Genomic DNA, 19,653 nt, shown 5'->3' with positions numbered 1-19,653 from the left:
CCTCTCTCTCTACCTCTCCCTTGCTCTCTCTACACCGCTCCCCACCTCTCTCTCTCAACCTCTCACCTCCTCTCTCTACCTCTCCCCTCCTCTCCCCTCCTCTCTCTCTATCTCTCCCCTCCTCTCTCTCTACCTCTCCCCTCCTCTCTCTCTACTTCTCCCCTTCCTCTATCTGTTTCCCGCCATCTTCCTGATAGCTGTCGTTCAGGGCTCTTTGATCTTCCTTCTCCAAATCAATCTTATTGAGCAGCAGAGAAAGACAGAGATAGAGAGGAAGAGGGCGCTCTCCTCTCCTGATGCGTCAGGTGCTGTCTCAGATATGTCAGCAGGGGGCTGATGCTCTATTTATTTATGTATTGGCACCGCCACCCCGCACCCCAGGGGAGGGCCCAGATAAACAGCAGACAGAAACCTGACAAGTTATTTGATTTGACCAGGGTCATAATAGTATAAACGCTAAATGTTAACAACCTCTGGGCTGGGATGGACCTCTGTCTCTATCCAATCCCCCATTACCTCACTTCTCTCCCTGGCCCCTTTCTCCTTCCCTCATCTCTCTCTCTCCCTCCCTCATCTCTTCTTCTCTCTCTCCCTAATCTCTCCTCATTCCCTCCCTCCCTCCCTCCCTCATCTTTCCTTCTCTCTCTCTCTCCATCCTTCATCTCTCATTCCTTCATCTCTCATTATTTCTCTCTCTCCCTCATCTCTCCTTCTCTCACCCTCTCCCTCATCTCCCCTTCTCTCTCTCCCTCCCTCTCTCTCTCCCCTCCCTCTATCTCTCTCTCTCTATCCCTCACTCTCTCTTTCTCCATCCTCTCTCCATTCCTCCCCTCTCTCTCCCTCCATCCTCTCTCCCTCCACTTTCTCTCCTCTCACCCCTCTATCTCTGTCTGAAGTAATAACCTACTCATTATGGGATATAAGAAATAGCTACTAAGAGATAATGTCAGATATAAAAGGCATAAAAGCACATAGTTGATGGGAGACGGACCTTCTCTGCATAATTAATGAGGCTGGGGGATTGCAGAGAGCAGCTCTCAGGAGACCCTGCATCCAGCTAAGGACCCACAATGCCTGCCCAACTTAAAGCCCAGCCTAGCTCAGCACAACACAGTCCAGCCCAGTATAGTTTAGCCCTGAGCTGCTACTGCTACTGCTGCTGCTGTGTAATTAATGTATTTACTGTAGGCACCGGGCGCTCTCAATGCCAGCTCCTCTTTAGTTAACAGCCATTAGAGGCACAGAGTTAACAGGGGAATGCCATGTTGACCCCCCCCCCCCCCCCCCTCTCTCCTCCTCACAGGAAATCTGGAGGCACAGCAGTACATTTCCCCCCTCTTTATTTTGCTTCACTTGGTGCCAAGGGAACGAGAACACCAACCCAATTACATTTAAATACATCTCCTGGTATCCTGTGCGGACTTGGAGAGATGCCTGTTATTGTTCCAGGTTCTAACAAGAGAATAGTGCCTCAGTTAGGTGTTCTCTTGTCTGTGGATCTGTCAGTGTGTGGTCCCTCACACTATTTTACCTCAGGCTGTGTTTTATGTACACACAGAGCTGTGTGTGTGTGTGTAGGTGTGTGCTCTACTTATTCAGATTGGACTTTTACTTCCACTCGGATATATCCTTCAACAACAACAAAAAGCTCCTATTTCCATTGAATTGGCAATTAAGCTTCAAGCAACACGCTTGTGACCATAACAAAGGAATCAGAGTGAGTAACAACAGTGATGAAAATGCCTAGTCAGTGTGTTCATTTACTAAATCAGTGTGTTGGGAGGCTGGAGCATACCCTGGAGCAATGCACAGGGAGGAGGAGGAGAGGAAAGGAGATGAGGAGGAGGGAAGGAGGGAGGCAGCTAGCCCTGCCACAGGAACAGCAAAGGGCAAATGTTTGAATCATTTAAAACTCCTGAGATAGGGATCTGTTAGTGGCCAGTGGCAAGCAGGCCTATTTTGTTGGAGAAGGCAGCAATGCCTAAGGCCAACGCTCCGTATTAATTACTGTACTAGAGAAGAGGGAAGGAAGGATGTGGAGTGGTAGAGAGAGAAAGAGAGGACTGGAGATATAGGAGGAGTATTGTTTGCCCTTTACGCCTTACCCTCTGATCCACTCCATATACATATACATTGTGTGGGTAGGCTTGTGTGAGGGGTAGGGTTGTGTGAGGGGTAGGGTTGTGTGAGGGTTAGGGTTGTGTGGGTATCATTGTGTGGGTAGGGTTGTGTGAGGGGTAGGGATGTGTGAGCGGTAGGGTTGTGTGGGTGGGGTTGTGTGAGGGGTAGGGTTGTGTGAAGGGTAGGGTTGTGTGGGTAGGGTTGTGTGAGGGGTAGGGTTGTGTGGGTATCATTGTGTGGTTAGGGGTGTGTGAGGGACAAGGTTATACATTGACATGACTGCTGATTTAGATACTCTGAAATCCCTTAGAGTACACACACTATACACAAACTGTACAGTATCTTATGTACCGTATTCAAGATTAAACTCCCTTTTCTTTCAAAACAATTTGTATTTGTCTAAAATCCGAGTTCCAAGAGTGTGTACCTCCCTACCGGAAGAAAATACACACAAAACATTCTGAGAGTGTGTACCCGGGGCGGCAGGGTAGCCTAGTGGTTAGCGCTTTGACCTAGTAAACGGAAGGTTGCAAGTTCCAACCCCTGAGCTGACAAGGTACAAATCTGTGGTTCTGCCCCTGAACAGGCTGTTAACCCACTGTTAGGCTGTCATTGAAAATAAGAATTTGTTCTTAACTGACTTGCCTAGTTAAATAAAGGTAAAAAAATAAAGAAAATAAAAATGTCTTCTCGTGGCTATCTCAGCACAGGTTCTGTCCTGGCCTCAGACACTTGAAGGCAGATGTACAGCAGACCCCAAAAGACCCCAGCCCAGGGATGTTGAAAATATAGAGGTATCTTATTTAAGCAGCTGGGAGCCTTGTTAGCCTCTTTTGACCTGTGGGGACTATTAAATGTCACTCCCTTATGTGAAGAATAAGGACAACTTTGGAATGTTTTTCTTAAAGTTTTTCTTTCACCTCAGATATTGATGTTGACGTTTTTATTAAAAGAGCTTGTTGTGAGTGGAGCAGGAAACGAGGAGGTGGCAGCGCAACAGGCCCGCGCAGGACACGCAGATCATCACATCCACTCTACACACTCATATCCACTATACACACTCACATCCACTCTACACTCAGTCACATCCCATCTACATGCAGTCACATCCACTCTGCACAGTCACATCCACTCTACACAGTCACATCCACTCTACACAGTCACATCCACTCTACACGCAGTCACATCCACTCTACACCCAGTCACATCCACTCTACGCAGTCACATACGCAGTCACATCCACTCTACACACTCACATCCACTCTACACAGTCACATCCACTCTACACAGTCACATCTACTCTACACACTCACATCCACTCTACACAGTCACATCCACTCTAAACGCAGTCACATCCACTCTACACACTCACATCCACTGTACACAGTCACATCCACTCTACACAGTCACATCTACTCTACACACTCACATCCACTCTACACAGTCACATCCACTCTAAACGCAGTCACATCCACTCTACACGCAGTCACCTCCACTCTACACAGTCACATCCACTCTACACGCAGTCACATCCACTCTACAAAGTCACATCCACTCTACACACTCACATCCACTATACACAGTCACATCCACTCTACACACTCACATCCACTCTACACAGTCACTTCCACTCTACACGCAGTCACATCCACTCTACAAAGTCACATCCACTCTACACACTCACATCCACTATACACACTCACATCCACTCTACACGCAGTCACATTCACTCACCACAGTCACATCCACTCTACACGCAGTCACATCCACTCTACACAGTCACATCCACTCTACACAGTCACATCCACTCTACACGCAGTCACATCCACTCTGCACAGTCACATCCACTCTACACGCAGTCACATCCACTCTACACAGTCACATCCACTCTACACGCAGTCACATCCACTCTACACAGTCACATCCACTCTACAGGCAGTCACATCCACTCTACACAGTCACATCCACTCTACACAGTCACATCCACTCTACACACTCACATCCACTCTACACAGTCACATCCACTCTACACAGTCACATCCACTCTACACAGTCACATCCACTCTACACGCTCACATCCAATCTACACAGTCACCTCCACTCTACACAGTCACATCCACTACACACTCACATCCACTCTACACAGTCACATCCACCTCTGCTCCACCTGCTGATAAGAATGAATGTGCCAACAAATATGCAAGGGGATTAGAATTCCTGCTTTTCAGTCACTGCACGGCAATTTATAAAAATTTGTTTGACTGACCCTGAAGTCTTCATTACACAGTCCTGATGCGCTGAGGAAGGGGGTGCCAAGGTCACCATCCAGCGGGCCAAATGAAGATGCGGCCCTCGGCCTGACAACTCTGGGGATACCAAAACACACACACACCCAGGGCCTGCTCAGGCTGGCTGGCTGACTGTGGAGATACTTTGTTCTGATAGCAGCAGAGTCTCTCTCTGATTCCCAGTAGAATAGAAGGAAGTAGCAAAAACGATACAACTCCAAGTAGCTCGAGTTATTACCCAGCAGCCCCACTCACAAAGTATGAGAAATGGCACTTCTAGAAACACAGGGGTAAATTTGTCTGTCACTGTACTCTAGCCTGAGGTAAAATTATCCCTCAAATTTATGAAAGTTATATTGATTTCATATTCATTTGTGCTTATTTCAGCATACATAGTTTATGGTAAAGGCATCATCAGCTGCTGTACTATAGGGTTTGATCACTATAATAATTTCACTACAAACAATCTTACCCAGACTCTGCAGAGATTCTCTCTGTGCCCATTCAGTAGTTAGTTAAAGTGGCCTTGGCCGAGATGCAACATACAGACACTGTGTCTGTGTGTGTACATGTAACCGATGTCAAATGGCTAGCTAGTTAGGGGTTAGGGGTGCGCACTATCAATCGGTGACGTCACTCGCTCTGAGACCTTGAAGTAGTTGTTCCCCTTGTTCCCCGCGGCTTTTGTGGAGCGATGGGTAACGATGCTTCGAGGGTGGCTGTTGTCGATGTGTGCAGAGAGTCCTTGGTTCAAGCCCAGGTAGGGGCGAGGAGAGGGACAGAAGCTATACTGTTACATTGATGCTGTTGACCCGGATCACTGGTTGTTGCGGAAAAGGAGGAGGTCAAAATGAGGGTGAGTGTAACCGATGTGAAATGGCTAGCTAGTTAGCGGGGTGCGCGCTAATAGCTTTTCAATCTGTGACGTCACTCGCAGTTTCTGTGATGTAGTTTGTGTATTTACATGTGTGTATTTCAGGAAATGGCTTCCTGAAATCCCCCAAGCAGCTGATTGGTCGACTCCACGGTTAATTAAGCTGCTCTCTCCCTGGAAGACAGTTTACACTACGATACAGTTAAAACTACCGTGTTGCGGGCTTATGAGTTGGTGCCTGAAGCTTATAGGCAGTGCTTCAGGAACCACAAAAAAAAACATCTCAACTTACGTTTGAGTTTGCAAGGGACAAAGAGTCTCTGTTTAGTCGCTGGTGTTCGGGAGTTGATGCTGTTGGAGGACTTTAAAAGCAACCTCCCAGATAGAATTGTAGTTCATTTAAATGAACAGAAAGTGGCGGCATTGGCCCAGGCAGCAGTGTTGGCAGATGAGTACGCTTTGACACACAAGACTGTCTTTGGTGCGCCTCGTTTTGAAGGCCGAACGAGTACGTCATCAGTGCCTCTTTCAGGTAGATTTTCCTCTGACAACCCTAAGCTCTTTCATGAAATCCATGAATGTTTTTACTGTCACCAAAAGGGTAACGTGATTGCGGACTGCCTAGTTTTGAAAAATAAACCGAAACAGTCCCAGTCACCATCCCCAAAAATGAAAAGTTTGGGTTTAGTCAAGTCTTTGGCTCGTCCATTGGATGGAGTTATTGATTCAACATTTGAGAAACCGGATCCTGTCTATGCTCTGTTTATCTCGGCTGGTTGTGTTTCCTTAACAGGAGAACAAGCTGATCAAAAGCCTATCCAAATCTTACGAGACACCGGGGCGGCGCAGTCAGTTATTGTTACTGATGCTTTACCATGGTCTCCGGAAACGTTTTGTGGCACACATGTCATATTACAGGGAATAGAGACAAAACGCACCTGTACCATTACACTGGGTCCACTTAGTGTCAGACTTGGTATCAGGACATTTCCGTGTTGGTATAGTGTCTACACTGCCAGTAAAAGGAGTCACATTGCTACTAGGGAACGATATTGCTGGTGTTAACGTTACTCCTGTGTTAGAGGTAGTAGACAACCCAGAAATCAGAACTACAGATGATAAATTGGTTCAAGCATTTCCCCATGTTTTTCCTGCTTGTGTGTTAACGAGGGCACAATCTCGCAAGCTAGGAGATGTGGTGGATTTGGCTAGTTCCATTTTTGAGAATGTTGAGGTAGAAGACAATGCACCGAGTATTCCTTCTACAAGGCCGACAGTTTTTACTCCCTAAGGCAGGCGAAATTGCCCCTCAATTTCATTACATTCCTTTGCCTGTCACCCCCGAGAAGGTGATTGAATGTCAAAAGGGAGACACCAGTCTTCTCAAATGTTTTGCTTCGGTAATTTCCATTGAGGAAGCTAAAACTAAGGAGACTGCCTACTTTATGGAAGCAGGAGTTTTGATGCGGAAATGGGCAGCTCATGACACCGTTAGTGACTGGAGTGAAGTGTGTCAAGTGGTTGTTCCTACACCGTTCTGACAGCAGGTGCTGTCACTCGCCCATGACCAGCGTCCGGACACTTGGGGATCACAAAGACTTTTAACCGAGTCCTTAAACATTTTTTTTCTGGCCAGGTTTGAAGTCTGAGGTGGTCCAATTTTGTAAAACATGTCAACTCACTGGGAAAGCGAATCAAACAGTTCCACGTGCGCCCCTCTGCCCGATTCCTGTGGTGGGGGAACCGTTTGAAAGAGTGATAATTGATTGTGTAGGTCCATTGCCGAAAACCAGGTCAGGTAACCAGTTCCTACTAACAATAATGTGCAGTGCTACTCGATATCCAGAGGCTATTCCTCTCCGTACTATAACGGCTAAGACTGTGGTGAAGGCACTAGTGAAGTTCTTCTCTACGTTTGGACTCCCTAAAGTAATCCAAACTGATCAGGGATCCAACTTCATGTCAATACTGTCCTCAAATGTGTTAAAGACATTGTGTATTTCCCATCAGGTCTCCAGTCCGTATCATCCAGAGAGTCAAGGGGCTCTCGAACGCTGGCATCAGACACTGAAGGAAATGCTACGCAAGTATTGCATGGATACCAGTACCGATTGGGATGAGGGGGTGCCCTTTGTCCTATTTGCTATTAGAACTACAAGAGTCCTTAGGGTTCAGTCCTGCTGACCTTGTGTTTGGACACACCCCACGGGGTACGCTGAAAGTTTTGAAGGAGCATATCTTATCTCCTACACCCAGTAGTGCCCCTAAAAATGTTTTGGATTATGTCAGTAAGATGCGGGAGAGACTGCACGCCGCCTGTGCGTTAGCCCAAAAGTCTCTCTCCTCGTCTCAAAAACGCATGAAGTTGCATTATGACAAAAAAGCTGTTGGTCATTCTTTTGCACCAGGGGATCAAGTTTTAGTTTTGTTGCCAATCCCTGGCTCATCTCTGTCGGCACGTTTTTCTGGACCATATCTGGTGGAAAAGAAACTCAGTGACACCAATTATGCGATAAAGACCCCAGATCGAAGGCGTTCTTCTCGTGTGTGTGTCATGTTAACATGTTGAAAACCTATTATGTGCGTGAAACTCCCAACAGTTCCTCAGGAAAGCCGGTCCACCCCGCCGTCTCCAGTGTGGCTGTGGTGGTGCTGAAGCCTGGCTGGGACCTAGAGGAGGATAAGGAGGACGGGTGGGAGTTACTCCATAAGTTACAGCAGTGTGAACGCCTATGTAATTCAGAGATGCTGAAGAAGTTACCCTCTCAAATGGAACATTTGGATAACGATCAAACTAAGGATCTTATCCTATTGATAAACAGTTTTCTCAATGTGTTTCAGGACGTTCCAAGTCCCACGTCCATCTTGGAACGTGACGTGGATGTGGGGAACGCTGCTCCTATACGTCAGCATCCGTACCGGGTTAATGCTAAGAAAAGGGAGGTAATGAAAAGTGAGGTCGCTTATTTATTATAGAATGACATGGAAAAACCCAATAACAGCTCCTGGAGTTGCCCATGTATTCTTGTTCCTGAGCCTGACGGTACGTCCCGCTTATGTACGGACTAAATGCCGTTACAAAGTCTGATTATTTTCCTCTACCTCACTTAGATGACTGCATTGATACAATTGGCTCTGCTGCTTACGTTAGTAAGTTAGATTTGCTAAAAGGTTATTGGCAGGTGCCTCTGACCTCTCGAGATTCTGACATATCGGCTTTTGTTATGCCAGATAACTTCGTACAATACACTTTGATGCCCTTTGGCATGTGTAATGCACCTGCTACTTTTCAGCGGCTAGTTAATATTGTGTTTGCAGATGTGCCAAATTGTACTGCTTACCTTGACGATGTGGTGATTCATTCGTCTACTTAGTCTGATCATCTCTCCACTTTGAGAAGTGTGTTTCAGCGGTTGGAGAATTCTTCTTTAACCCTCAATATGGCCAAGTGTGAGTTTGGTAAGGCTACTGTGACTTACTTAGGGAAACAAGTGTGACAAGGTGAAGTGCGCCCAGTAACTGGCAAAGTGGAAGCAATTGTTGCTTTTCCTGCTCCCACGACTCGCCGTCAGTTGCGCAGATTCCTAGGGATGGTAGGGTACTATCGTACATTCTGTAAGAATTTATCGACGGTAGTAGCGCCCCTTTCAACTCTGCTTAGTCCCAAGGTACCATTTAAGTGGTCCAAGGACTGTAACTATGCTTTTGAGTCCGCTGAAGCGCTACTTTGTAGTGCCCCAGTGCTTGCCGTCCCCAACTTTGACAAACCTTTTAAGTTGGAGGTAGATGCTAGTATAGTGGGGGTGGGTGCTGTTCTCTTACAGGAAGATGAAGAGATGAAGATGAAGTGGATCGGCCTGTCAGTTTCTTCTCCCGTAAGTTCAACTCGTGTCAGTCAAGGTACTCTACAATTGAACAAGAGACTCTGGCTTTTTTGCTTGCCTTACAGTTCTTTGAGGTATATGTGGGCTCCAGGCCTTGCCTGTAATGGTCTTCAAGGACCATAATCCATTGGTGTTCTTGAAGCAAATGTACAATCAGAACCTCCGCCTTATGCGGTGGGCTCTGATTGTACAAGGATGTAATGTACAGATAGCTTATAGCTCTATCACGGGTTTACTAACTGGGGATGCGTCGGTTTTTGTTAGTTTGCATTTTTTGTGGTGGGCGTGTTACATTCCCCAGTTTCTGTGTTGTAGTTTGTGTATTTGCATATGTGTATTTCAGGAAATGGCTTCCTGAAATCCCCCAAGCAGCTGATTGGTCGATTCCACGACTAATTGGAGCTGACCCCACCCCCTCGTAAAGTTACAGCTGTATCCCATTAGACTCCTTCTCCAGTTATAAACGCCAGTATTCTGTTGTTTAGGAGAGAGATCATTGCTGAGAGAGGAGGCTGAGAGAGGAGGCTGATGGCTGAGGCTGATGGCTGAGGCTGATGGCTGAGGCTGATGGCTGAGGCTGATGGCTGAGGCTGATGGCTGAGGGTGATGTACTGTGTTGGTTGTTCTCAGAGGGAGATGTGTGTCCTGTATTGGTTGCGTGACAGCGCTGAATGGTTATGTCTGTGTGTCAATAGGACGCAGTGTTTTGATTATTGAAATTGTTTGTGTTATTCTGTTTCATTTGTTCCCAGGGGGGAAGGGGAAGGCACCTAGGGAGTGCTTAGGCAAGAGGCCCGCGGGCATACATATACCCGTAGTATATTCACTGTCTAGGCACACAAGGTAAGACCTGAGTGGACCACCCACTGTATTTTGGTTAGGGCACCAGGTGGTGCTAAATTAGGTAAGTAGTGGGTAGGCAGGTTAGATAGAGGGGGCTTTAATATTTACTTTCTTTGCACTGGTTCCGTCCAGCCCCTTTTCCTCTTATTACCGCGTGAAGTAATAAATTCCTAGTGAACGGTACAAATTCTGCCTTTTGTCATCCTTACTCGCACCTACAGTCCATACCTCTTTCGCTTCACGGAGATTTGAGTTGTAGCGGGGTGTTGCATTTCCTCTTCATAGAGGCGTGCGTAACATACATACAGTATATTCATGCAAGCACTTTGCTTGTGTGTCTCACCACGTCCAACGGCAGTGTGCTGGGACCTGAGAGATCCAGATTTGATTTGTCAAGGTTAATAAATAAAGAAATCAAGGTGGGTGTGTCACTCCAGACACAAGGACACTGGGAAGAGGAATCAAACACACCTGGCACCTCTGAAATTGTAATAAGCCTTCTGTCGTCAGTCATGCAGGGAATTGTCTTTTCAACATTGCTTTTACAGCTTGCTCGGTTGGAAGTGCTGTTGTGTAACTCGCCCAGTTTCCTCATGTTCATGTTAAAAGTGAAGCCAGGTCATTTCTTCAGTGTGTGTCTGTGAAATGATAGTCCTATGTGGTGTTTCATTTAGATGATGTGGGGGGGGGGGTCCCTGCAGCGGTGGTGGTCAGAGAAGCGGGGGAGGCTCACACTGGGCTCTGGCACCATCAGGCTGTGTGATGGAGTCATGCTCGTGTGGTCTCCTCTCCTCTCCCCAGCTGCTACACAGCTATGGCCATAACCACCACTCGGCTCGGCTCCGCCGTTCTACACAGAACCACATTAACCCTAATGACCACCGCTCTGCTCCGCCGTTCCACACAGAACCACATTAACCTTAATGATGGAGAATTAAAGCCATGCACAGAAAGTAATGAACCTTACCAGGAAATAAGGGCCTGTATTGCGTATGCTGCAGTACAAGGGGACACTTCTGACGTAAATATGCCTACAAACAGCATGTCTGAAATATAAACAGCTTGTTTGGAAGTGTTTTTTTTATTACAAATCAAATGTATTAGCCACTGTTCCAGTGTGATGTGACTTTATTGTCTTGTAGCAGCTGGGTAGAAGGGGGGGGGGAGAAAATGGCTATGAGGACATTGTGTGTGTGGCAAGCAAGTTATTTAAGGGATGTTGTGTGACAGAGGCACACACTAACTCAGCTGATGTGTGAGGCTCTGTTGTTGGTATTCTCAATGGCACACACACACACACACACACACACACACACACACACAGTCACTCTTATCAATGGTTGCAGGAGTTTGCACCAACCCCCTCTACACTACACACACCATTTGGCTCACATGGAGTTGAGAGAGGCGGATATAGAGGGGGGTGCAGCTTGAAATGGTATTTTTGAAATATTCCCTTTGAAATACTTTTTGGAGGGATTTTATCTCGTGATTGAAAAATAGTTTAGTCTCACTTTGTGGAACACATTAAAACATCTCACTTAAAAAGAGAGAGAGCCTTATTACCTTATTAAAAGGTACATCTCATCTTCACAACAGGGACTCTTTTCCTCGTCCCAGATGTGTACACCAGATGGATTTATCTCTACATATGAATTATTGACAGAGATTAAATCCAAAAGGTTCACTGTCCAACTAACAGAATTATACCTTCCTACATATTTCAGTGATGGGCTGGACATAAATAAATAAACGGTAGATGGAAAATCATTTGAAAGATTTGATAATAAAATCAATGCATCATCAAAGGAGGTCCTTCATGAATAACTTATGTAAAATAAACACCTCACTCAGACATGCAAAATGCAACATCTACCGCAGCAATGTTTTTACTCTCCTTTAATATACAGTCTGTCCACTTAAAAAAGAATCAGGAAAAATCAGCAGAGGTGGAGGATCTTTGCTTCATGAGATATAGTGAAGCAAAACATTAGGGGCACTACCTGCCAAGCACCCTCAGCTTCTCACCATGTATTAGCCTCATTAAGGCACATCTATAGGAAGTGGCTGATGCTTTCCATTATTTATGGAGGTGTAATTATCTATCTTGTCACACTGACGCAGGAATTTACAGGACCCTGGTTCTGCATCAGTACATTAAAGGTAGCTAATGAACCAAGCAAGTACACCTCCAGGCTCCCACACACTATCTATCTGATGTACTCCACTGCGCTCGCGCTCTCTCTCTCTCTCTCTCTCTCTCTCTCTCTCTCTCTCTCTCTCTCTCTCTCTCTCTCTCTCTCTCTCTCTCTCTCTCTCTCTCTCTCTCTCTCTCACTCTCTCTCTCTCACTCCAGTTGATTATATACCGAACATAAACTGAACCTTGGCACCATTAAAAAAAGTTTGCGCCTGTTCTTTCCTCCAACTAAATACAAAATAGAACAAATATATTTTTTAAACGTTATAACAAAGGGGAAAGGACAACACTTATAATGAGTAGGCTAAGTACAGACCGTTTCTTGTTTTTATCTTTGTTTTTGGGGCGAATGTTTCCCTTTTGAAGATAATTGCTGTGTTCTGTATGCTAAGTGTCTTCAGTAGATCATAGTGATACTGAACACTACTATATGCAGGCCCACAACACAGAGCCTTAGCACACCAGAGAGAGACCCAAAAGCATAGCACAGTGAAGGAGGGAGTAGGGAGCAGGGGAGGAGAGGCAGGCAGGGGATACATACGAGAGAGAGGGAAGAAGGAAAAACAGGAAGAAAGAGGGAATGAGAGGGAGAGAGAAACATGGGGATGTAGAGAGATGGGGTCATTTACATATAAATGAATGTTGCCGATCACATGCCGCTGACCCTATTTATTCTGTCGGGCGGGCGGGCGGGCAGGCAGGCAGGCAGGCAGGGCAAGCGCTAGCGATATGACGAATTACTCCAAATTACGGCATTTCCATCTCTACATTGGGAGCCGCGCTCATCGCCAATGCTGTTTTTTCTACCGCCGACAGGAGTGACTCTAATTGGCAGTGGTGAATTTAAAGGACCTGTCACTGGCTGAGCATCTCACCACTAAGGCACCTTCCAACAGGATTAAAAAATACACACACTGCTTCTCTATTTGTGTATACAGACTGAGAAAGAGAGAGAGGAGGCTATGAAACCGCTGCAATGCCGCACCATGCTCAGGCACACTATACACTTCAGAGTGATTCATCTCTCCTCTCTTCCCTCTCCTCCCTCTCTTCCCTCTCCTCCCTCTCCTCCCTCTCTTCCCTCTCCTCCCTCTCTTCCCTCTCCTCCCTCAGCTCCCTCTTCTCTCTCTCTTCCATCTCCTCTCTCTCTTCCCTCTCCTCTCTCTCTCCTCTCTCCTCCCTCTCCTCCCTCTCTTCTCATGGCACATACAGCAGCTGTTTGCATGAGCATGTGGGTTAGGCCAACACAACACACTGCCCTCACGTCTCACAGACCACTACATATATGATAGATTCATGTTATGGGCCTGTGTGTACGCCTGCTCTTAACATGACAGCTGTGTCCTTTCCTTTCCATGCAAACATGCCACACACACCTCCCCATCCCTGGCAAGATGTTTCTCTACAGCCCTTTTAGTGGTGTTTTTCCATCCAGAGACTGAGGAACCTACCCAGAGCGAAACACTTTATTTGGCTCGTAAAGCAGCCTGCATTGCCAGTTGGTCTCCTTTCTTGTTTCACTCTTGGTCAGCCAAGCACAGTGGCTCATTAGTTCATTAAAAGGAGGATGCTGCTTGATTTTGTGAAGGCAAGGAAGAAAGAAGAGAGAGAGAGAGAGTCAAAACATAGGCTCTAATTACGCAAGATTGATGCACTGAGTGAATATCCTGTTAATCAGTGTTTTTTATGTGTTTAATGGTACAACAGGGATCATGGAGAGAGTGACCTCTTCTGATCATTAGTACAATTAATGCAGGTACAAACACAAGAGGCTTGTCACTCTCTCTCTCTCTCTCGCTCCCTCTCTATTCAATTAAAAGTGGCTTTATTGGCATGGGAAACATGTTTACATTGCCAAAGCAAGTGGCAAACTAAAATAACAACAATGACAAAAACCAACAAAGTGAATTAGACTAAACAAAGACAAAAACAGACATTAACAGTAAACAATACACACACACAGAAGTTTTGACAGAATAAAAACATTTAAAATATTACATTGTTAGCAGTTAAAAAATGTAGTATAACATTTAAAATGTTACATAAGCTATGTACAGTATCTCTCTCTCACTCTTTCTCTATCTCTTTCTCTGCCTCTTTCTCTCTCTCTCTCTCTCTCTCTCTCTCTCTCTCTCTCTCTCTCTCTCTCTGCCTCTCTCTCTCTCACTCTCTCTCTCTCTCTCTGTTCTCCAATCTGGGCACCGGAGAGTGAAGTAATGGACCAGGGAAGGGAAGGCACACAGCAGAGGCTACTGTCTGAGATATTCATCACTAGCTGGGTATCACCCGGTTACTCAACCCTGCACCTTAGAGGCTACTGCCCTATATACATGGACATAGAATCACTGGTCACTTTAATAATGGAACACTAGTCACTTTAATAATGTTTACATAATGCTTTACTTATTTCATATGTATATACTGTATTCTACTGTGTTCTAGTCAATGCCACTCCGACATTGCTCGTCCTAATATTTATACATTTCTTAATTCCATTATTTTTCTTTTAGATTAGTGTGTATTGTTGTGAATTGTTAGATCCTACTGCACTGTTGGAGCTAGGAACACAAGCATTTCGCTACACCTGCATTAACATCTACTAAATATGTGAATGTGACCAATAAAATGTGATTTGATTTTCAGAAGCTGTCATAGGCGATGCTGTGTACTCGCAGCACAAAGTGGTCTATCCTGAATACACACCCAGAGATGGGTTTACCTAGTGGTAGGAGGAATGGAAGAGTGGGTAATATTTGTACCAGATTGTTGAGTTCATATCTTAACACCGCTTTTTGTCTCCTATTCATACATTTTATATACAGTACATAGGCAATTTATGTATTATAGAAGGATGGACATTTAGTACCTAGACATACGTAGATTACAGGTAAATTGACATTGCATCCATCCTCATTCTCAAAACACCTTCCATAGTACAATGCATACATAACAGTTAATGTATGCTGAGTTGGTCTCTGGGTTGGTCATGTGGGTTTAGGATTAGGTGTTGGTCATGTGGGTTTAGGATTAGGTGTTGGTCATGTGGGTTTAGGATTAGGTGTTGGTCATGTGGGTTTAGAATTAGGTGTTGGTCATGTGGGTTAAGGATTAGGTGTTGGTTCTGTGGGTTTAGGATTAGGTCAAGTAGATGATAGAGGGCAATTGTAAACGAGGCAACCGCTTGTTGGGAAATCACTGTTTTATTTCCTCTTCGTAATGAAGGTTGCCGAGCTGCAGTAAGACCTCTGCTGGGGACCATGGAGGCCATGGTCACACTACTGGCAAATGTCATGTCTCACATAGCGAGATGGAGGGAGAAGGGAAGTGAGGGGTGAAAGGGTCTAAGGGAGGGGAGGTGGAGGGTTAGAGAGAAGGAGAAGAGGTGGATGGTTAGAGAGAGAGAAGGAGAGGGGAGAAAGAGGGATGGTGATGGGAGAGAGAGAGAGAGAGAGAGAGAGAGAGAGAGGGAGAGGGAGAGGAAGAGGGAGTATGATAGATGCATGATAATACCTCCACTACATGTACAGTGCATTTGGAAAGTATTCAGACCCCTTCCCTTTTTCCACATTTTGTTACATTACAGCCTTATTCTAAAATGGATTAAATAAAACATTTTCCAATCTACACACAATACCCCATAATGACAAAGCCAAAACGGGTTTTTAGAAATAATTGCAAATGTATTCAAATAAAAAAAAAGGAAATACTTTTTTTACATAAGTATTCAGACCCTTTGCTATGAGACTCGAAATTGAGCTCAGGTGCATCCTGTTTCCATTGATCATTCTTGAGATGTATCTACAACTTGAATTGAGTCCACATGTGGTAAATTAAATTAATTGGACATGTTTTGGAAAGGCACACACCTGTCTATATAATGTCACACAGTTGACAGTGCATGTCAGAGCAAACACCGAGCTATGAGGTCGAAGGAATTGTCCTTAAAGCTCCGAGACAGGATTGTGTCAAGGCACAGATCTGGGGAAGGGTTGAAAAAAAATTCTGCGGCCATTGAATGTCCCAAGAACACAGTGGCCTCCATCATTCTTAAATGGAAGAAGTTTGGAATCACCAAGACTCTTCCTAGAGCTGGCCGCCCGGCCAAACTGAGAAATCAAGGGAGAAGGCCCTGGTCAGGGAGTTGACCAAGAATGCGATGATCAATCTGACAGAGCTTGTCAGGGAAATTCTAGAGGAAGAGAGAGACTGTAAATTCTTCCAACAAAATCTTTATTATAAGATTAGCAAAAATGAAGCAATCAACATCACCAGTAATGGTTCAGAGTTGAAAGCTTAACAAACCTTGCCAGGTCTCTGCTTTTATAGAGAAAATACTACCCCTTTCTGTATATGTGGTAGTCAGTAGAGTGTGTAAAAGGTCATTAATTGTCTGTGCAGACTTTAAGATAGCATGAGGTTGGTAGCCTGAGGGCTCAACCCTCTAACTGCAACAACAAACACTATATTGTACTCCTTTCTGCAAGGTTCCATACATGTGACTTTCTGAAGATAGTAAACCCATGGGATTTCACATGCTACGGTTGCACTCAAACCTCTCTTAGCTGCAAGCCCAGTCTCATGACTAAGTCACACCAAGAGAAGTTTGTATCAGGTTAGAAAAAACACTAGCATATACAAGAGACTATTATTTAAGCAGTAAAACATTGGATAGCATGACTAATTATGTAATTTTCCACAACATGTCCTCCCTTTTGAGACTAAGTTTCAACCTAATAGAAAATTACTTACAAGCATTTTCATTAAACATTGCATTGACATGAGGAAGCATTGACATGAGGAAAAGGAAATACCTTTCTTACACTTAATACACTACAATACATTGCAAGTTTCAAACGTTCAAATAGTGCCAGAAGGGGGAAATGGAACATATGAATATAAACATTGGTACATACTTTATCACCAAACACAAGGCAATAGCTTTGTTGAGACTGTCCATATAGCCACTGGGTCACCATGACGGTAGGCCCTTAACTTCTCAAGGATAGGGGGCAGCATTCAGATTTTTGGATGAAAAGCATGCCCAAATTCTACTGCCTGCTACTCATCCACAGAAGATAAGATATGCATGTTGGTATATTTGGATAGAAAACACTCTGAAGTTTCCAAAACTGTTTGAATCATGTATGTGAGTATAACAGAACTTATTTGGCAGGCGAAACCCCAAGGACAAACCAATCAGATTTTTTTTGAGGTCACTCTCTTTTCAATGGATTTCTTTGGGAATCCAGATTTCTAAGGGACATTCTTGCAGTTCCTACCGCTTCCACCGGATGTCAACAGTCTTTAGAAATTGGTTGAGGTTTTTACTTTGAGAAATAAAGATGGAACACTGTTCAGAATGAGGCTCGAGGGAAGTGTACTCTTTGTTAGAGGCACGTGACCTGAAAGCACGCTCCACTTTGTTTTTCTCCGGTATTGAACACAGATCATCCCGTCTTCAACTTGATCAATTATTTACATAACAAAATACCCAAAGTTGTATTACAAAAGTAGTTTGAAATGTTTGGACAATGCTTACAGGTAACTTTTGAGATATTTTGTAGTTACATTGCGCAAGTTGGATCCGGTGTTTTTCTGTATCAAATGCGCCAAATAAATTGACATTTTGGATATATATCGACGGAATTAATCGAACAAAAGGACCATTTGTGATGTTTATGGGACATATCGGAGTGCGAACAGAAGAAGCTCGTCAAAGGTAAGGCATGAATTATATTTTTTATTTGTGCGTTTTGCCACGGTTGAAATATGCTTTTCTCTCTTTGATTTTGGCATCGTTTGCTTTCGGCGTAAAGCATTTTTGAAATCTGACACGTTGGCTGGATTCACAACAAGTGTAGCTTTAATTTGGTATATTCAATGTGTGATTTATTCAAAGTTAAATTTTTATACTAATTTATTTGAATTTGGCGCTCTGCATTTTCACTGGATGTTGGCCAGGTGGGACGCTACCATCCCACATATCCCAGAGAGGTAAAAAAAAAACATATTTGGGATAGGGGGCAGTATTTTCACGTCCAGATAAAAGCATGCCCAAAGTAAACTGCCTGCTACTCAGGCCAGAAGCTAGGATATGCATATAATTGGTATATTTGGATTGAAAACACTCTAAAGTTTCTAAAACTGTTAAAATAATGTCTGTGAGCATAACATAACTTATTTGGCAGGTGAAACCCCGAGGACAAACCATCCAGGAAAAAAAAATTGAGGTCATTGTGTTTTCTATTGGGTTTCTATGGGAAAGTAGATTTATGAGGCACCTGGTTGCAGTTCCTATGGCTTCCACTAGATGTCAACAGTCTTTTGAAATTGGTTGATGTTTTTCCTTTGAGAAATGAAGAAGTACGGCTGTACTTTCTAAGTGTCATGCCAAGTGGACTCTTTTGTTTGGTGCGCGCTACCTGGAGCTCGCTCCACTTTGATTTTATCCGCTATTGAACACAGTATTTTCCGTCTTAAATTTGATTGATTATTTATGTTTTAGGATACCTAAAGTTGTATTAGGAAAGTTGTTTGAAATGTTTGGACCAAGTTTACAGGTAACTTATTAGATAATTTGTAGTCATGTTGGGCGAGTTGGAACCGGTGTATTTTATGAATCAAACGTGCCAAATAAATGAACATTTTTGGGATATAAAGAAGGAATTTTTCGGACAGGAAGACCCCCCTCATTTGCCCAATGTCATACTTATCTTAAGCCCATAAAGAGTCCAGGCGACCAATCAACATGGGTGACTCATTCTCCACAGAAATCATCTGTTTAGTTTGTTTAGTGCAATTAAGGCCATGTACACCAAGTGGAACATGTACAGCCCAAAATAATGGAACACACAAAGTATGTATACTGGGGGGAGAATTTAGACCCATCCGCTCTAAGTACCCAGTCAGTGACCTTCAAGACAGATCTTAACCAAATACAAGTATCCTCCCAAGCAACATCATCTGTTTTAGCTACATATATATATATATATATATGTGGCACCCTGTCAATAAATACATACAACAAAGCCTGTTCTTTCGTTAATTGAACACTTAAAGCGCAAAATTGGGGCCCACTATACATGTCACTGCAGAGTAAGCTCTCTCGGGATATGGTTCCTGTCAGCCAATTTTGTTCATAATCTAAATCACTTGTTGATGGTGAGAAATGTGTGGTGCAATGTAAGCCAGTCTGTGACATAAAACTGCCTTTCTGTTTCCAACAACTGAAAGCAGTTGAGAACATTTCATCGGTAGGGCCATCAGTATCCTGTACGTCCCATGCATAGTACCAATCACATGTTGATACCGTGTCGGACAACATCATGAGATGACATGTCTCTTGAGGCTGTACAACAGTGAGGTCTTTTCCTTTACAAATAATATAAATTCCCAATTTACAGAGAAGATCTCTTCCTGCCAAATTTACAGGACAACATGCAGA

The 19,653-nt window shown here is 44.3% G+C and overlaps 1 protein-coding gene across 13 annotated transcripts in view; it reads left to right on the top strand.

Moving 5' to 3' along the window:
- Positions 1-19,653, top strand: part of LOC110521425 (CUGBP Elav-like family member 5) — a 353,741-nt gene that overhangs the window by 141,324 nt on the left and 192,764 nt on the right. The gene's annotated exons all lie outside the window — the stretch shown is intronic.

This window comes from Oncorhynchus mykiss, chromosome 30, assembly GCF_013265735.2.
Source record: "Oncorhynchus mykiss isolate Arlee chromosome 30, USDA_OmykA_1.1, whole genome shotgun sequence".
Classification (NCBI taxonomy): Eukaryota; Metazoa; Chordata; class Actinopteri; order Salmoniformes; family Salmonidae; genus Oncorhynchus; species Oncorhynchus mykiss.
This window is presented reverse-complemented; position numbering and strand designations above follow the sequence as displayed.